This window comes from Polypterus senegalus, chromosome 1 (assembly GCF_016835505.1).
Source record: "Polypterus senegalus isolate Bchr_013 chromosome 1, ASM1683550v1, whole genome shotgun sequence".
NCBI classification, from domain to species: domain Eukaryota; kingdom Metazoa; phylum Chordata; class Cladistia; order Polypteriformes; family Polypteridae; genus Polypterus; species Polypterus senegalus.
Genome location: NC_053154.1, coordinates 89,819,138 through 89,833,233, shown reverse-complemented (window position 1 = coordinate 89,833,233; position 14,096 = coordinate 89,819,138).

Below are 14,096 nucleotides of genomic sequence, written 5' to 3'. Positions count from 1 at the left end.
AACATGTGTTTCGCCCTTATTTGGGCTTACCAGGTGTACACACTCCACCGTACCCCTCATGGGAATCGAACCTCGGATGTCAGCATCAGAGGCAAAGTCCCTTTATGCTGCACCACAGCGTTTGGTGCGTTTTTATTTGACAGCCTGGAGATCGGAGTAATTACGTTCATAGCATCTGTAGTCTGAGTCTCGATCTGATCGTATGTGTCCGTGCTGCATACTCTGCATTATTTGACAGTAAAACTATGTAAAATTCTATGATCTGCTTTTCACAACTGAGAGGGCCCGTGGAGGATGTTTGCCGACTGGCAGACCAACCACATGCATTACCTGGTAGGTAACCATCCATATACAGTAATCAGATCGAGACTCAGACTACTGATGCTATGAATACAGTTCTTTATGTTCATTTTCTTTTTTTCAACCTTCATTATCAGCCTTTCATAATCTAAAATTCAACATTCTTGAATAGATCATTTGCTTTTCTGCCTTGCCATTATAACCGAATGCGTTGAAGGGTGTGTTAGCACTGAGAGTGTCACAAGGTTATACGGAGATAGGATGTGTGCAGTAGGTGTAATAATTGGGTGAGCGGTGTGGAGGAGGTTGGTCAAGGGTGAATAACATGGACACAACAAAAACTATTTTTAATAACAGAGAGATTTTGTTTGTCCAGCTTCCAAACTCATTAACATTTCAAATAAAGACAAACAAAATATTTATGATATATATGCTAGATACTGTATATGCAGTCATTTTACACCGCACTACAGTTGTATACCATATTGGCCACTGGAGAATGTTCACACTCACTCATATTGCGCCAATTCTGAGTTGTCAGTAAACAAGTTAAAGAAAAACCCACACAGACATAAGGTGAGCAGACTGGAATGTAAACCCAGTCTCCTGGAATTATGAGGCGGCAGCACTAATTTAACCACTACACCATCATGATGTCCAATTCTAAAGGATGACAAAAAATCTTAAAATTGGTTCAACCATGCAAATCAATTTTTTTAAGCAGAAACCTTCTATAAAAAATAAAAGGAAGAAAAATTGCCTTGATACTGTTACCAAATACCAGTCATAGAATGGATCGAAGAATTAATCTGTTTATTTTTGATGGTCACAGGGCATTAGTCTGGATCAGAGGTATCAAGTATAAAGCAAGACCCAGTGGTGGTAATGGTGATAGTTTATCAGTAGGACACAATCACCAGGGTTATTATGTTTAATGAAAACTATAACAATAATAATTCTTTATATTTTTATAGCACATTCCTCAATACTCAAAGCATTTTCTGTTCCATGCAGGAAACCTACTATCTCCTTACTGCAAGGCAGCAGCACTACCATTGTGCCACCTGCCTAGCTAAAACAACAAAATAAGCATTTTTAATCAATGCTTCTTTAGCTCAGTTAAAAGGAAAGAACCCAGCAAATTAAAACAACACTTAAACTACATTCACAAAATGTGTATAAAGAGACTGAAAATATACAAACTTAACAAAGATGTTAAATAACAAATTATGGTCAACAAACTTTTGGTTTGTGTCTGCAGAAAGCAGCTGCCTGTCCACCTCAGTTGATCAAATTCATAAAGAGATTGTGCAGATACAGCTCTCTATTCCATCAGGAGCATCTAGCTGGTTTTATAAATGTCTTGCCTTCATAAGGTACTTGATCCAAAGTTGAGAAGTAAACAGCTTCTCCTTGAACAAGTAGACTCTGCAGTAACATGAATGATACACAATGTACAAAACATTTGGAAGATACATTACAGATGGCTGGAGCAAACAAAGAGTCACTGCCTTTTATGGGTGGTACAGCATATGTAATGGAGATGGAATAACCTTCAATTTACATCCATCCTATAGCTAATTCTGGGACATTTTTTGAGTTTTGATTTTTAGTAGAAGATAGCACCATAAAGAATTGAGAGATAGTTAACAACCCTCCACATGTAAGTGAGAATTTCCAAGGGAAAGAATAGAAGTACATTTGCACATGTTCTATAATGGCTACTGTGAAGTAAAGGTTTTGACTTTTGGCTCGATATAGCATTTCTTTTATTATTATTTTATTATCATTATTATTTTATAATATTAACTAGGAAACATGTGGACCTCTAGTCCTCAAAGAAATGTGGTTCATGCTCTTTTTTTTCCTTCTTACTATTACTGTGTTCGCAGATGTCAGTCTGTGCAGGTAGCTGTCCATTTTTGTTGCACCTGCATTGTGTATCCCACAGTTGACACATGTCTGATTAACCTGTATGATGTGCTTCACTCTCAGCAGATGTCAAAACAGGTCTTTTCTCATCACCCATGACAAGTACCGAACAGTTGTTCTTTCTTGCCAGCTATTTTGCGTGTCTCTGCTGCCATTTACTGTTAGAAGGACCTGAAGCCTGATTATGTTGGTGGGGTAGCAGAAGTGCTTACCACATCATAAGCTCTTCATTAAGACCAAACTAAAGGTTCAAGACCTTGTAGTTTGTGAGTAAAATTCATGGGACGATAAAAATATTTCGTTATAATGAATATGGGGGAAATATGTATACTATTGTGATCAGGGTTGTCGGTGATTCGCCATCTCTAATGGCAGCAGTGCAAGGACAGCTCCATAGCTGCCCTGCTCCGTCTGGTAAACAGTAAAATTAAAAGTAATTTAAAGTAATTAGTTGTCCTCTGCAGGATCTGGCTTACCACATAACATTTTTGTTGCACAATGTTTAGAACATTAACATCTTCCTCACACTGTCTTTGTCTGCCACAGCAGTGATTCTAAGCCGCTGGTGTTCTTCTAATCTGAAGATTGGAGCTAAAGCAGGACAATAGCCACTGACACTGCTCCTATCTCATGTGCTTGAGTGCTAAAGTAACAACTCAGATTCTGAATGAAGTCTTGAGACTGTGCCTGCCTTCTCCATACAGTAATATAGTATGCACAGTGGAGCACTGATTCAAAATTCGGCTATATCTGTATGTCACTCCTACACTCTCACCGAACCTCACAAAGACTGCCTGAGATCAGAAATTTTGCAACAGACTGTCTTTTTCTTTTGATCTAACAAAAAAGAGACAGCCTCTTTTATGTTTTCTGAGACTTTGTGAAAGTGTAGGCACAGCATTAAGTATTTTTGGCATCGCATTATTATCTTTTTTGGTCAAAAAACATTTGTTCTACTGAAATCATTTGATTAAAACGAAATCTGTTAGATGTGATGTTGCATGAATGTTTGTCCGGGCTAACAAAAAGTATTCTGAAAATTTCACCTTAATCACAATGCAGAGAGTTATAAATTGATCTTCATTAAATGGCCCTTTTCTTAAGCTAAAATGAAAAATAAACTGAAACAAGCTCTCAAAATAACAAGTTAAATGGCCAAAAATAAAAGCCTACAGTACAACTGGTAATACTGGACAACTGAAACTAAACTGAAAATGAACTGGCGGGTGAAAAATAAAAACAAATTAAAAAAAAAAACACTTATGCACAAAGCACCAGTTTTAGTTTAGAGTTTCCAATTAATCTATCATGCTGAACTTTTCCAAAAAAACTCCTCCACAGGGGGAACGGCAACTAACACCGCAAAGATAATTACAAAGTTTATAACTGATCACAACTTATCAGATCCCTGGAGGTTTTTAAACCCAAATTCAAGAACATATTCTTTCTACTCACCAGTACATCATTGCTACTCAAGGATTGATTACTTCTTTATAGATAATAACTTCTTGCCTAAGATTAAATCTTGTAAATACGATGCTATTGTTATTTCAGACCATGCTCCGATGATCTTGGAGCTGAAATTACTAAGCCCCATACACTCACCCCGCAGATGGCGTCTCAATCCGCTTCTATTAGCTGACGAGAATTGTACTGAATTTATATCCAAACAAATTGAATTCTTTCTAGAGACAAATACATCCCCTGAGATCTCTGCAGGAATACTCTGGGAAACTCTTAAGGCCTTCTTAAGAGGACAGATTATCTCATATCTTTCCCACAGAAATAAATCCGAAGCGAAGAAAGTAGCAGAGATAAAAAGCGAAATTACTAAAATAGATGAAGAACATGCCAGACTACCAAGCGAGACTCTACATAAGAGGAGGCAGGCTCTACATTCAGAATTAAACCTCTTGACAACTAAAGAAACCGAACAACTAATTTACAAATCCAGACATCATTATTATGAACATGGAGAGAAAGCTAATAAGCTTTTAGCGCAACAAATTCACAAGCAAGATGTATGCAACGCAATCTCGTAATTACTAACACTAACGGAGATAAAATCATCGAACACAAAAATATAATGTACACTTTTAGAGACTACTATAAATCCCTATATACTACTGAGTTTAAAGAAGACAATATACAATCTAATGCATTTCTGGATAAATTACAGATACCACAAATTGACGCTATTAGTGTGGAGGAGCTCGATAAACCTCTGTCATTATCAGAATTACTGGATGCTATAAAGTCACCCAAGGTGGAAAAGCAGCAGGCCCTGACGGCTACCCTGCAGAGTTTTACAAGAAATTCTCCGCTCAGCTAGCTCCCTCCTATTAGCAACATTTACAGAAGCCAGAGATAACCAATCTCTTCCACAAACCTTTAAGCCAAGCACTAATCACTGTCTTTCCAAAACAAAATAAGGACTTATTACAATGTGCATCATACAGACCAATTTCACTTCTGAATAACGACGTTAAAATACTCTCTAAAATCATAGCTAGAAGGATGGAGAAAGTGCTCCCCTCAGTAATATCACAAGACCAAACTGGATTTATTAGGGGCCGACACTTATCTTCAAATCTTCGCCTGTTTAATGTAATATACTCACCAACTAAATCAAACACCCCAGAAATATTATTATCATTGGATGCAGAAAAGCATTCGACATGATTGAATGGAAATACCTTTTACTATTTTGGAGAAGTTTGGGTTTGGCCCAACATTTGTGCATGGATTAAATTACTGTATACTAACCCAGAAGCTTCAGTTTGCATCAATAACATTTGCTCAGACTACTTTAAACTAGAACGTGGCACAAGACAAGGATGCCCTTTGTCACCACTGCTGTTTGCAATTGCCATTGAACCACTGGCAATACATTGTCGAAATACTGATCAGATAAAGGGGATTAGCAGAGAAGGACTGGAACAGAAAATCTCATTATATGCAGATGACATGGTACTGTATATATCGGATCCAGAAAATTCTGTGCCTGCAGTCTTAGCAGCACTCACAGAATTTCAAAAGCTCTCTGGTCTCAGAATTAATCTGAATAAAAGTGTACTCTTTCCGTGAATTCGCAAGCATATAATATTAGATTAGACACCCTTCCTTTTATCATTGCAGAACAGTTTAAATACCTCGGGGTAAACATCACAAGTAAACATAAAGCTCTTTATCAACAAAATTTCGTCGCCTGTATGGAAAAAATTAAACAAGACTTGCATAGATGGTCAACCCTTCATCTCACACTAGCTGGAAGAATTAACACTGTTAAGATGAATATTCTTCCTAAGCTCCTTTTTATTTCAAAACATACCAATATACATTAATAAATCGTTCTTTAAGCAATTAGATTCAACAATAACCTCATTTATTTGGAATTCTAAACATCCACGCATCAAAAGAGCGACCCTACAAAGACAAAAGGCAGAAGGTGGCATGGCTCTACCTAACTTCCAGTTTTATTACTGGGCAAATATACAGTCGATAAGAACCTGGACACAAATAGAAGAACATACACAGGCATGGACCGCAATAGAAGTAAAATCCTGCAGTACTTCTTTGTATTCCTTGCTTTGTGCTCCAATAAACACACGCTATCGGCAATACACTAATAACCCAATTGTGCTCCACTCACTTAGAATCTGGAACCAATGTAGAAAGCATTTTAAGACGGAGAAGCTTCTTTCTGTGGCACCCTGCAAAAGAACCACCTCTTTCAACCCTCACAAACATATGCAGTTTTAATATCTGGAAAAATTTGGAATTAACTTGCTTAGAGATCTTTATATAGACAACGCCTTTGCATCCTATGAACAATTACATTCCAAATTTAACATTCCAGCTACAAATTTCTTTCACTATCTTCAAATCAGGAACTTTGTTAAACAGAACCTTCCAGATTTTCCTCATCTTGCACCCTCATCCACGCTGGAAAAATTATTGCTCAATTTCAAGGAGTTAGACTCCATCTCTACAATATATAAAATCCTTTTACAATCCCTTCCTTTCAAAGATCCAAGAGGACACTGGGAAAATGACCTCTCAATTAATATATCAGAAAAGGAGTGGAAAGTAGCAATGCAGAGAATTCACTCAAGCTCCATATGCAAAGCATACAATTATTCAACTCAAAATTATATATCGAGCACATCTGTCTCGACTAAAACTCTCCAAAATGTTTCCAGGGCATGATCCAACCTGTAACGCTGCAAAAGCCCCAGCCTCACTAGGTCACATGTTCTGGGCCTGCTCCAAATTAACATTATTCTGGACAAAAATTTTTAATTACCTCTCAGACAGTCTTGGACTCACAATCCCTCCTAACCCATTAACAGCTGTGTTTGGGGTTCTTCCAGAGGGTCTTAAAGTGGAGACAGACAAACAAATTGTGATTGCATTCACTACACTGTTGGCACGCAGACTTATTCTGATAAACTGGAAGAACCCAAACTCTCCTCTTTTAAGTCAGTGGGAAACTGATGTGTTATATTATTTAAAATTGGAAAAATCAAATACTCAGTTAGAGGATCTGTGCAGACTTTTTTCAAAACATGGCAGGATCTAATCAGTAATATTTTGAAATGATTTTATAAAGCACAGAGAATTTGTTGATTTAGGTATTTTTAAAAGCCTTAAATTTTACACCGTTTGGCTTGCTCTCTCTCTCAAGGGTGGGGATCGATCTGTTCTTAGCATAATTCTTTTTTTTTGTAAAAACTTGATTGCTATGTATTGATTGTAATAAAATTAATAAATAAAAAAAAATAAAAAAAAAAAAAAACAGAGACACACTCAGGATACACAAACTCTACACAGACAGGCTAGAACTCAAACCCAGCAGTGCTACCACTGGGCTACTGTGCTGCTTCTGAACAATTAAGTCCTTTAAAATTATATTTAATTGAATTAATTTTTTCCAAATTAGCTGAAAGCTTCTATGTGAATTATTTGTTTCCCAAAAGAGAACTATTAAGCTTCACTTTAGATTTCCTTGAAGAGAGAAAGAGAAAGAGATGCATTTTAATTAAGTTTGCTTTGAGAGTGGAGATGGCCATGTGATTAGACTTCTAAAAGAAAAGATTTACCAAAAAATAGACTATGCAGTCTTAATGATACTTAAAAAAATAAAATTCTTTGGCTAAAGAATTTGTAGTGGGCAGTAAAGTTTAGGGGTACAAGCAAATTGGAAAAGAAACATGAGAGAAATTTCAAATGGGATTTTATTAGCATTACTTAAAAATCATTACAAAAAACAGGTATTAAGTAAATAATATATATATATATATATATATATATATATATATATATATACTAGGGGGTTCCCCCCTGCTCGCTTGGCTTTCCCAGCCATTTCGTGTCTCTGCCACTCGCGTTGTGAAGAGGGGGGCTGAACGCACCCCATGGACATGCGGTCGCTCCTCTGAATCCCCCTCTTAAACAGTGATACAATGGGAAACAAATACAGTTGGTTTTTTTTTACTTCCTCTTTGCTCGATCAGCTGCTGACTTTCTGCTGCTGCCGCTGCTGCCGTGCCATGTGATCTTCATCTCGCACGGCACTTTGAACATTTAAAAGCCTGTACAGCAGCTGTCCTACTCTTTGTGTTTTATTTCCGAACCCCGGCATGGTTAAATCTCTTGGCACAAAGTCCTGTCTCGCGAGACGTGAGTTCTTGATATTTTTTAGTTTATAATTTAAAAATGGAATAAGAATCTGAAAATCTAACAACATCACATTAAAGCAGATTCTGAAAAGAATGATACCAGACGTATGTAAGTAGGTTTTAAAATAAGACCGATTTAAAGCATGACAAAAAACGTCAACGTTGCACTTTTAGGCTTAGGATTTTATATATATAGAGTAGATATCTATATATATAAAATTGTTTTCATGTTTGAAACTTAAATTACATACGACCATGCAAAACAGAAATTACGTATGACCACAGAACATATTATAAAACGGGAACTAATTACTTTGTTTGTGGGCGCCATATCCTCTATGAATTATTATTTGTGTGAGAGTTATTTTATTAATATTGAAAAGAAGTAAACAGAAACACGCCGATCTATCCCATAGAAGTGTGCCCCCGCATCACCCTCTCCCAGTCCTCCTCTCTGGACTCCAGCGCTGAGCTGTCCGCCGCCACGTGACTGTCGCAGAAACTGCCACATTATAACTTTTTTTTAATTGGCAGTACTTGATAGTAGAAGAGATGAGGAAAACAGCTTTGCGTCTTTCTACTTTTTAACTGTGCCGAGCTATAAACAATATGATGTTAAGTTTTCGACTTGGGAATTATATGGACCTTCTGCCCGTTAAGCACGGAAGGGCAGCATGCACATTTCTCTGAATAATTTTTCTCTTAAATCACAGGCACGCAGTGCAAGGTTGTCAGGAAGAAATTTGCAGGATCGCATAGAAAATGTAATTGCTATACCACAGCAGCACTCAAATGTGGCACTTGGTGCCACGGCCCACCTGCCAAGTTGTTTTGCCTGACTAAGGTAAAGCCATCTCTGATGGAGGATCGCAGGAATCGTGGGGTAGAGGGGTCCTTTCATTGGATTGGCACTATTTCAGCTGTGGAATGGCCAAATGGGGGAGGCAACTTGATGGATTACGTCTCCAGGACTCTAAACAAATCTAAATCATATGATGTGATATAATCTACTGTTAAATTTTACTCCATACTTTTAGAATTTTTATTTTAATACTGTTTTGAGGATCTGTTCAGTGTATTGTATTGTAGTAACCCTCTTCTTTTTAACACCCACTGCACTCCCATCCTACCTGGAAAGGGGTCTTTGAACTGCCTTTCCCACGGTTTCTTCCATTTTTTTTTTGTCCCTACAAGGGTTTTTTTTGGTGAGATTTTCCTTGTCTTCTTAGAGAGTCAAGGCTTGGGGGTTGTCAAGAGGGAGGACCTGTTAAAACACATTGCGGTACTTCTTGTGTAATTTTGGGCTATACAAAAATTAATTGTATTGTATTGTATTGTATTGTACTCCAGTTTACTACAGTTTATTATTTCCTGAAAGGGTTTTTGTAAGGCTAATACAAACATTTCAAAGCTGACTTTATCATGTCAAGAACCTAACTACTATGGAACGCCGAGCCCTTAGGGAAAGGGTCCCAGAGTTGAGAATTGATCTGCCAACTTGTGTAAATCCAGGTTTAAGACTCACTAAATTATCATAGCATATCCCATTTAAAGCTGCTGATTAGCTATTCCTGTTGTATCTCTAGTTGTTAGTAATGTCTACAAAAATATAAGTACTAATGCAACTATTACTGACCCTCTAATCATTCTCCATTCCTTGTGTTCTGCTATGGCATTTGATATTTCACAGCAACTACTACTGCCCATGGAAAATGATACAAGAGATTTTGGAATCCCTGCGATTCAACAGAAATCATTTAGTTTAATATTGTACTTTCAGTTTGTATCAATGATATTTTGGAATACCCAAGAGGAAAACATAAACCAGTTGGTCTTGGTCCTCAGAACTTTGACAGCAAATGTTATAACATATCATGGCCACTCCAAAGTTAAAATTTCTGCTGTTAACTAGAGTTTTTTTTCTGCAATCATCTATTAACCCTAATTTAGTTATCACATTAAACAAAATTCATATTGATATGATTTGCTGAAGTTAATCATTGAGGAGTGTTACATGCCTATATTACACATATAAATGTTGTGTGGGTTAATTACTTATTACTAAGACAGCCTAGCAGAATAAGCTGCACAGGAGCCATTCTTCTAAGTGAGTTTGAAGGGCCTATCCACCTTCTGACTGCACCTCCAGAATAATAAAACAATTGTGTCTTCAACCTGTCTGTCTCTTGCCTCTTCTTTTACTTCTCTCTGTTATTTTACATTCACTGTTTTTAAACACATTGTTCTACATTCCGGTCTAAACTACTCTCTCTGTTTTGGCACCAGTGCAGTGGCATTTATGACCACCCTAAACCTTCTTCCCATTACCCACAACTCCCCATGCAATATATGTAGAATGGGTGTAGAAAAGAATCACCCCCTTCAAAATATTCCCATTGTTTTGCTTTACAGCCTTAAATGAAAACACACAAACCAATATTTCTTCCCAGTTTTACTTACTCAATGCATTGTTTTATAATTCCTCTGAACTGTAACTGTGATATCTTTCACTTGGATGTTGTAGATTGCATTGAGTAAGTAAAGCTGGAAAAAATAATGGTTTGTGTGTTTTCATTTAAGGCTGTTCTGCAAAAAAATGGGAATATTTTGAAGGGGGTGATTCTTTTCTATACCCACTGTATATAGTCACACACGTGTGATAGGGACACAAACTAACAGGTCATTTGACTGTAATTCCACCCTTGCCTGAGAGTTTACACTATCATCTAATATATCTCCATTGAAGATTGTCAGCAAGACAAGTCATGACATCAATTCTGGTTTCTGATCACCTGAACTCACCATCTTCCAATCTATTGGTCTCTTATCCGACTCCATCACCATCTGCAGTTGGTCTATTACTAGACTCATTTCTGAGAAAACATCACTTCTTATTTTGAAATTTTATTAATTTTATTGCAATCATTCCATACGAATCAATCGATTTTTACAAAAAGTAGGATTGAGAACAAGTGAACCCCCACCCCTGAGAGAGAGCAAGGCCAACGGAGTAAAACTTAAGGTATGTAAACATACCTAAATTGAAGAGTTTGATAAGCCAATAGAGATGAATGGAGAAGCGAAAGAAATACAGAAATAATTGCTTCCTCTGTGCTTTAAGAGCTTATTCTAAAATATTACTGATTAGATCCTGCCATGTTTTGAAAAAAATCTGTACAGATCCTCTAACTGAATATTTGATTTTTTTCAATTTCAAATAGTATAAAACATTGGTTTCCCACTGACTTAAAAGAGGAGAGTTTGGATTCTTCCATTTTAGCAAAATAAGTCAGTGTGCCAATAGTGTAGTAAATGCAATCACAGTTTGTTTGTCCTTTTCCACTTTAAACCCAACTGGAAGAACACCAAACAAAGCTGTTAATGGGTTAGGAGGGATTGTGAGACCAAGGCTGTCTGAAAGGTAATTAAACATTTTGGTCCAGAATGATGTTAATTTGGTGCAGGACCAAAACATGTGACCCAGTGAGGCTGGGACCTGATTGCAGCGTTCGCAGTTTGGATCATGCCCTGGAAACATTTTGGAGAGTTTTAGTCGAGACAGATGTGCTCGATATATAATTTTGAGTTGTATAATTGTATGCTTTGCGCATATGGAGCTCGAGTGAATTCTCTGCATTATTTTCCACTCCTTTTCTGATATATTAATTGAGAGATCTTTTTCCCAGTGTCCTCTTGGATCTTTGAAAGGAAGGGACTGTAAAATAATTTTATATATTGCAGAGATGGTGTCTGACTTCTTGAAGTTAAGCAATATTTTTTCCAGCATGCACGAGGGTGTAAGATGAGGAAAATCGGGCAGGTTCTGTTTAACCAAGTTCCTAATTTGAAGATAGTGAAATAAATGTGTAGCTGGAAAGTTACATTTGGAATGTAATTGTTCATAGGATGCAAAGACGTTGTCTATATAAAGATCTCTAAGCAAGTTAATCCCAAATGTTTTCCAGATATTAAAAACTGCATATGTTTGCGAAGATTGAAAGAGGTGGTTCTCTTGCAGAGGTGCCACAGATAAAAACTTCTCCATCTTAAAATGCTATCTACATTGGTTCCATATTCTGAGTGAGTGAAGCACAATTGGGTTATTAGCATATTGCCGATAACTTGCATTTATTGGGGCACAGAACAGGGAATATATAGTACTACTGCAGGATTTTAGTGTGGACTAGGTCTGTGTATGTTCATCTACTTGTGTCCAGGTTTTTATAGCTTGTATGTTTGCTGCCCAGTAATAAAACTGGAAGTTAGGTAGAGCCATGCCACCTTCTGCCTTTTGTCTTTGTAGGGTCGCTCTTTGGATACGTGGATGTTTTGAGTTCCAAATAAATGAGGTTATTGTTGAATCTGATTGCTTAAAAAAATATTTATTGGTGTATATTGGAATGTTTTGAAATAAAAAAGAGCTTAGGAAAGATATTCATCTTAACAGTGTTAATTCTTCCAACTAGAGTGAGATGAAGGGTTGACCATCTATGCAAGTGTTGCCTGATTTTTTACATGCAGACGGCGAAATTTTGTTGATAAAGAGCTTTATGTTTACTTATGATGTATACCCCGAGGTATTTAAACTGTTCTGCAATGATAAAAGGTAGGGTGTCTAATCTAATATTATATGCTTAGAAAACATCACTTCTAAACAGAGTGTTGTGTTGTTATTTTGTTCCTCCAAGGTTTGCCTATGGGTGAACCAAATCTTTTGCTTTCTCTTTCTATTTATTACTATTCTTAGTGTGTACTACTTCAAAGACTAAATGCTGGGGTGCTAACTAGGTCTTTTAAATCTTTCTTTTGTGACAGATAGGGTGTACTATCGCTCCCTTAAACCCCTGTCCAATACTTCAGACACCAGATAGAAGTCCAAATGTTGACTTAATTAATTCTGCACAGTGCATAAAGCACGCTCTCCTCCACAATACTCATTCAAATAACCAAATACAATAACAATAAACTCTCCACCACTCCCAGACGTGTTGCCCTCCTACCACCCAGCTCAGCTTGCTGTCTGGGAGCTCCCACAATCCTTTTATAGTCCCTGACCCGGAAGTGTTCCAATTCCCAGTCACCGTGATCTTCTATCACTTCCAGGTCAGATCAAAAGTCCTTTTCTTCACCCCGGAAGCATGTCATTCCCCTTGTCCACGTGACTCGGACGTACTTCCGGGGCGTAGGGTAAATAACCGTTGTTCCTCCCTGCAGCATCTCCTAGTAGCCCCCATGGCATCCAGCAGGGCTGTGTATAAAAACTGCAATGTCCATGATGCCCTGCTGGTCTCCGGGGAACCTCCATACTGCAGGGTGTTCTACTATTTAGAGAAAGGCATTGATTTCAAGTGAGAGGAAATACACTAAAGTTGAAGAAGCATTAAAGTACTGGTTCTTACAGACAAATTACAGTTTTTTGCAATGAAGATGATTTGGAGGATGGCATTCTTTTGTGATTTTATTTGGATAATGAGTGTCAATTTATATTGTTCACATTATAATTTTCAAAAAGATATTTCACTATTTGAAAAATTCTGGTGAAAGTTGTTAGGTGTTTCCAAAACATAATATGTTCATGAAGCAGCCACATCATTCGGCTATTTTAATGCTAGGATGGCAACAACATACAGGACAGGCTTAAAAGAAGCTCAAAGTTCTCAAAACAGAAATTGAGTTTAAGAGACGTGTCCTTTGGGATTAATTGGAAGTCAGTTTTATTCTCCGAACCCATCAGATGATAGCACTTTAAGCCCAGGTAGAAATGGCAGAGGGCAGTCAACCCTAAAGTAATATTGGATTCCATTCCCTTAACATGAAACAAAGAGTTTTTAGTATGTGTAGTGAACCCCTCTTCAGAGGCTGGAACACTAAAGTCTTGGGACTTTCTAGGTTGTCCCCTGAGATAACGTTGAGTATGGAGTACAAATAACTACCCTGTCCCAGTTCTCTTTAAGTCTAGAAATGAAAAGTGGATTTGGTGGATTTTTGCAGATTGCTGCATGTCAGTACTACCCAGAATAATACATTTATGTTCAGAAATAAATTAGATTATAATTTGATTAAACACAAAAAGCACCACAACATCCATTTATTTCTGCAAAAAAACAGCTGAACTTCAAAGACTATTAAACATCAAGACCTGAACAGCCAGATCCTGTAAAATAAAATCAATCTGTTATAAAG